This window comes from Neopelma chrysocephalum, unplaced genomic scaffold, assembly GCF_003984885.1.
Source record: "Neopelma chrysocephalum unplaced genomic scaffold, ASM398488v2 Primary Assembly neopelma1_96545, whole genome shotgun sequence".
NCBI lineage: Eukaryota > Metazoa > Chordata > Aves > Passeriformes > Pipridae > Neopelma > Neopelma chrysocephalum.
The window spans coordinates 717,278-723,864 of NW_020925190.1; positions in this window are offsets into that span (position 1 = coordinate 717,278).

Genomic DNA, 6,587 nt, shown 5'->3' on the forward strand with positions numbered 1-6,587 from the left:
AAAAAAAAAATGCACGTGGTATATGTGTGCCTATATTATTTTTATGCATATATTTTATATATATATAGTTATTCTCTCTCTCTACAGTCTCTATATAGGAACACAAACAGACATTGATGTCACTAATTTATTGAGAAATTCTGTTGCATTTTTTAAATTGGAAACATAAAACCAAGCGTAATTCAAGGCCAGTCTAATTAAACTAACAACACCAGTACTACATCAGCAGGATCACTTTTAACTTGGTCCTGTTCCCAAGGGGTCAGGAGAGATGATTAAGGGCATAGCAAGAAGAGGGACTCGATACTTCTCAGGGTAACCACAGGGCCTCTAAAAACCACCACTTTTTAGGGAAATGCTGAAAGTAAGTTTGTATTCCAGTGGGTATACACGGTCTAGTGACTAAGATCTGTGTTCCTGCAGGCAGGATATATATACCTGTGTACTGCAATGTGTCAGTCATTCAGTGCCCTATTTACTGTCAGCGTAACAGCACCCAAGTTGTCTCCATTTCAGTATGGCTTCAGAGCAAAATCTGCATATAAACCCAGCTGCTGGCCTTCCCAGATTTATTTTTTTTTCCTCTGTTTGCACCAGAAGCACCTGCTAGTGAAGGGGCTAGCACTGGGACTCTGCTCTGACAAACAGCTGCTCTTTGGGTGGCTGTTGATGCTTAAATGAAAATGCTTCTAATTTGTGGGCTGCTATGTGGTTGATATCTACAAGAGATCCGTATCTTTCCTGTGTAAACAACCCATACAAACCTCAAATGAAGATAAGGAAAGCACCAACTTTATTCACTGTGAACTGTGGACTTTGTTTGCTGGAGTCCTGCTTTGACCTACATCACTTACCTAAGTACTTATATGTATTCTGCTACATGTTGAACAACCCTGCAGCCCTCCACAGAGTCCATCTTAAATGCACAGGGTGACGTTTAAAGTTTCCCTTTCCAGAGTGATACCAGTTCAGACCATGTCTCCAGAGCTCTCTGACAAAACCACAGGGTGAGGGGACACAATCTACAAAGGCCTTGTGACACTGGGCCACAACTTCCTTTCGTGATCAGCTGCTAGGGTATCTGAGGGCATTCATACAGCTGAGAAAACAAAGACATAGATTTTTATTTATTTTAAAGAGTCAGAGTCAACTTAGTGGTTGGAGCGGTGTGAAAGGGGACACACCACAAGCTGCCACCAACACCACCAGGAGAAGCAGGTAGTCTTCATGATGGTGTTCTGACTCTGCTTCCATACACAGAAGTCAGCAACGCCTGATATTATTCCTTAGACACTCATCAACATGATAGAAAATTGAAAATACATGGAAACATCAAGTACATGAAGTAACAGACATGAATCTAAATATTAGTTCACATGTGCCTTTGTATCAGAATGGAATAGCTTCTGGGCATAATATTATATATAAATACACCAAGGCCTATTTGATTTCCTATTACTTTTGGAGGAAGATGTGGAAAGTATACTATTTGGTATTGTACTAGATATGACTGTTGTTAAAGCACAGGTTGCCAAACTGGTTGCCAAACATAATTCTTCTTTCCAATTACTGAGCACCTTTGCACTGATTTCAGAAGCAAAACAAATGCAAACAACCTAAACTTAATGTTATCCAATAACCCAAGAAAACACAAAACCCCACTAGTCTTTAATAAATGAACAGTTGTTCATTAATTACTTTGAGAACTAAGTTGGACTGAGCAGCCAGCTGCAGAGAGGCAGCCTTGTGACTGCAATCACAAGATGGGGGATCAGAGAACAGGTTGGGGCTGGCAGGCATCCCACCAGTCTCGTGGCACACAGCCTGCCTGTGCTGCTGCCCTGCCAGCCCAGCACTGTGAGGAGCTGATGCCAGGCCCTCGCAGCGGGAGCTCACCCTTCCCTGAGAAAGCAAGACAGCAGAAATGCAGGCGTTCTTTGAAATGTAGGATCAAGTGTGTCTCTGAGCATTTGTATCAAAAGTTGTTACTTAATTCTGTTTACAACAAAGCATACACACAGGGAGTTCTGCTGGTTTTTTGATAAAGTGAAGTAATATTTCTGAAAAAGTCAGGCAAAACTTTTCTTCATCTATAAAATGCAAGCTAATTAGAACAAGAAAGAGCTCTTAGTTTATATGGATTATACTACACAGAGTCATTGTGAGAAAAGGGTGGTTGGTGCTTGTGGAACAGAAGAGGGGGTTTAATAAGAGGAAAGATTACATAATCATTAACTTCTGTAGGACTGTAAAGGTAAAACTTTCTATTTTCTAGAGGTATCCAAGGCCCAAAAAAGGGTTATAGCAGTGAATAAAATGAACACTGAGACAGAGGATTTGGACACAGTTACCCAGAACCCCTGAAGTTTTGAAGAGTCAATCCCTACCATTCAGGCTTCATGTCATCACGGACAATGCTCACAAATCCCACGCATTGCTACTGAAAACACCTTCGTTTTTTGTTCCTAGCTTTCTGCAAATACAGATGTGGTTTCATAAAACAGAAAAGTAAAAACCAAGCATGTGATCTAATTCCACTGAACTAACTTCAATACTATGTGGACAAAGTATTTCCCACTGAGAACTGCCCTGAGGAGGTTGCTCTCACCTGATGCAATCATTTGCATCATGGTTTTGCAGGATTCTGTTCATCAGGAGATGTGCAACCTGGTTTCTGGTAGCAGCTTTTGTAGTTCTGACCACTGCAATCAGTGAACTGAGTTTGATGAGCCAGCTTGCAGAGGGTGTTGGCCAAGACAGCTGTGTACTCCCACGTCAATAAACAGAGTTTGGCCTAAGAATTCTTGTCAGCAGCAGAGCATATTACCTGGTAAATATTCTATTACTTTTGAAGAGACACCTCCATGAAGGAGATAATACACCGGCTCAGTTACCCGATCAGCTGTGCTCCAGCTGAATGTGCAAGGCCAGCCTAATCCCAGCCCAGAGCATGACCGTTCATGATGTCTCATCTGTCTCATTGATTCAGCATGACACTCCAAAGCACTGTTGGCACATGCCTGGAAAAAAAAAAGAGGTCAGCTTCTCTACACGCCCAGCTGCTGTGGCACCGGCCCCATCATCACATGCTGTGAGGAGCATAGCTCTGAGACACTGTACCAGGTGATGCACCATCTGGGTTTTGCCCTTTTGATTGCCAGGTTTCCTGTTTTGTTCCCACATGGACAATTTTCTCCCTTTTAACAACGCAGTGTGATTTATTATTCCAGCACAGGAAGGGAAAAAGGATATTGCGCAAATGAAAAGAAAGCAGGGAGGATAAGTGGAAAGGGCCATACAGGTAAATGTAGATCTGAAATTTAAACTTGGTAAAAGAACAAGAACAGGGATGTTTACCTTTTAGCTTTGTTAAAGCTACACTGGGAGAAAACAAAGCGAAAGTGGAAGGCTTGTTTTCTCTCAGATATACACACAGAGCTGCTAATCAGCTGCACGCCCTCTGGCAGGTGGCCTCACTGCTTTTGGCCTTCTTCCTCTCCCACTCTTCAGCTCTGTGTTAGTTTACATTAAAAAGTCAGTGGGGAGGGAGTTCCTTTTGCATTTGGTTTGCAGAGTGCCTAACAAAAAGGGGCTATAAAGTTGGTTGAAATGTCTGGAAATACTGCAACTAACACTTCATAACAATTCCTGATGGGCACACTGTGACCACAAGTTTGTTTCTAAAATGCTCTATTATATTGTGAGAGAAAGGTGATCAAGGCTCGGAACAGCACTGAATCAGAAAACACAGGCCCCCTTCAATTCTTCCTGTGACTAGCAAGCAACAAATAGCAAAAAGACAGCATGATTTATTCTTAACCCTTGCACAATTGGAATTTCAATATATACAGAGAGAATTTATTTCAACTACGGGAGAGTATTATTATAAATCTCCAAAAGCCAATGTAATTTCACAACATAGCAGATATTTTCAGCATGTATTTCCTGATCCAAAAAAACCCTGCTGTCAGCCAGTGCTTCATGCTTGAATAAGGAAAGCAATACTGCTAGACATGGCTGAGCAGAAGGAATTTTAAGATGGCTATTGAGAAGAACTTGCATTCACAATTCTTGCATTGCTGTGCTATTATGGCAAAAGAAGAATAGATATGAGTCCCTGGACCCAGACAGTCAGGTAGAGGACAGCCAAGAAGGTCTCTCTGGAGAGCCTCCTGGTTCGGCCCTGTCCAATAGATGGATTACAACCACAGGTATAAGGAAAAAAAGAAGGGTAGTTGTAGTCGGTGACTCCCTTCTGAGGGGAACTGAGGGCCCTATTTGTCACCCAGACCCATCCCAGAGAGAAGTATGCTGCCTTCCTGGGGCCAGGGTGAGGGATATTAGTAAGAGACTTCCCGAGTTAATCCAGCCCTCAGACTATTATCCACTGGTGGTAGTCCAGGCTGACAGTGAGGACATTAATCAAAGAAGTGCCAGGATAATTAAAAAAGACTTCAAAGCACTGGGTTGGTCAGTTCAGGGGACAGGAGCACAGGTGATATTTGCCTCAGTTCCTGTACTATCTGGGATGGATGAGGAGTTAAATAAAGAGTGGAGTAAAAAAGCCCAGCTCCTCAACAGATGGCTGAAGGATTGGTGCCACCGCCAAAATTTTGGTTTCTTTGACCATGGGGCAAACTCCATGGTACCTAGTTCCTTAAAATCAGATGGGATTCATCTTTCTAGAAAGAAGAAGAGGACTGTAGCCCATAAGTTAGCGAGGTTGATCAGGAGGGCTTTAAACTAGGTTTGAAGGGGGAAGGGGTTGGAACCGGGCTCTCCAGTGATCAGCCTAAGGATGGAAAGCCTGAGTTAAGAATTAAATCAACAGCCCACCTGAAGTGCATGTACACTAATAATAATGGCCAGTCTTCGCGAACGAAGATTTGGGGAAAGGTCTAATGCACGCAGTATGGGCAACAAACAAGAGGAACTGGAAGCCATTGTGCAGCAGAAAGGCTATGATGTAGTCACCATCACAGAAACGTGGTGGGATGACTTGCATGACTGGAGTGTTGCCATGGATGGCTACAGGCTCTTCAGAAAGAACAGGCAGGGTAGGAAAGGTGGAGGGGTGGCTTTATATGTTAGAGAGTCTCTTGACTCTGTTGAACTTGAGATCAGCAACGATAAGGTTGAGTGCCTGTGGACCAGAATCAGGGGGAAGACCAACAAGGCCGACATCATCATAGGTGTCTGTTACAGACCGCCCTACCAGGATGACGAAGGGGATGAAATATTCTACAAGCATCTGGCAGATGTCTCGAAATCGTCAGCCCTTGTCCTTGTGGGTGACTTTAACATACCGGATATCTGCTGGGAGCTCAATACTGCAGAGAAGAGGCAGTCTAGGAATTTCCTGGAGTGTATAGAGGACAATTTCCTTCATCAACTGGTAAATGAATGTACCAGGGGTAAGGCCCCGCTAGACCTGCTGTTTACAAACAGAGAAGGGCTGTTGGGAGATGTAGTGGTTGAAGGCCGCCTGGGAAATAGTGACCATGAAATAATAGAATTTTCAATACTCAGAGATTCAAGGAGAAACAACAATAAAACCCCTACGCTGGACTTCCGGAGGGCAGATTTTGACCTATTCAGAAGTCTAGTCCAGAGCATACCCTGGGAAACAACCCTTGAAAACAAGGGGGTCCAGGAGGGATGGATGTAGTTCAAGCAGGAAGTTTTGAGTGCACAGGAACAGGCTGTACCGGTGTGCCGAAAGGCAAGCCGGCGGGGCAGACAACCAGCTTGGTTAAACAGGGAGATTCTGAAGGAAATCAGGGATAAAAAGAGAGTTTACCAACTGTGGAAGAAAGGGCTGGCTACTTACGAAGAATTCAGGAAGACAGCTAGATCATGCAGAAAGAAAATCAGGGATACAAAAGCGCAATTTGAAGTTAAATTAGCCACTTCTCTTAGGGATAATAAAAAGTCCTTCTATAAATACATTAATAACAAAAGGAGAGGCAAAGAAAACCTCCATTTTTTGAGGGACTTGGAGGGAAACATAGTTAGTAGAGATGAGGAGAAGGCTGAGGTACTTAACACCTACTTTGCCTCAGTTTTTACCAGTAGGACTGGTGGCCCTCAAGGCAACTGGCCTCTGGAGCTGGTAGACAGAGATAGGAAACCAAATAGTCCCCTTGTATTCCAGGAGGAAATAGTTAGTGACTTACTGAGTCATCTGGATCCTCACAAGTCTATGGGACCAGATGGGATCCATCCCAGGGTAATGAGGGAGCTGGCAGAAGAGCTTGCCAAGCTGCTCTCCATCATCTTCCAACAATCCTGGCTCACTGGGGAGGTCCCATATGACTGGAAGTTGGCAAATATCACCCCAATGCATAAAAAAGGCTGCAAGGCTGACCCGGGTAACTACAGGCCTGTCAGCCTGACCTTGGTGCCTGGCAGAGTTATGGAGCAGATTATACTGTGTAAAATCACACAGCAGCTAAAGGATGGACAAGGGATCAGACCCAGCCAACATGGGTTTAGGAGGGGCAGGCTTGACCAACCTGATCTCCTTTTACGATCAGGTGACCCACCTGGTGGATGAGGGAAAGGCTGTTGATGTGGTCTATCTGGAC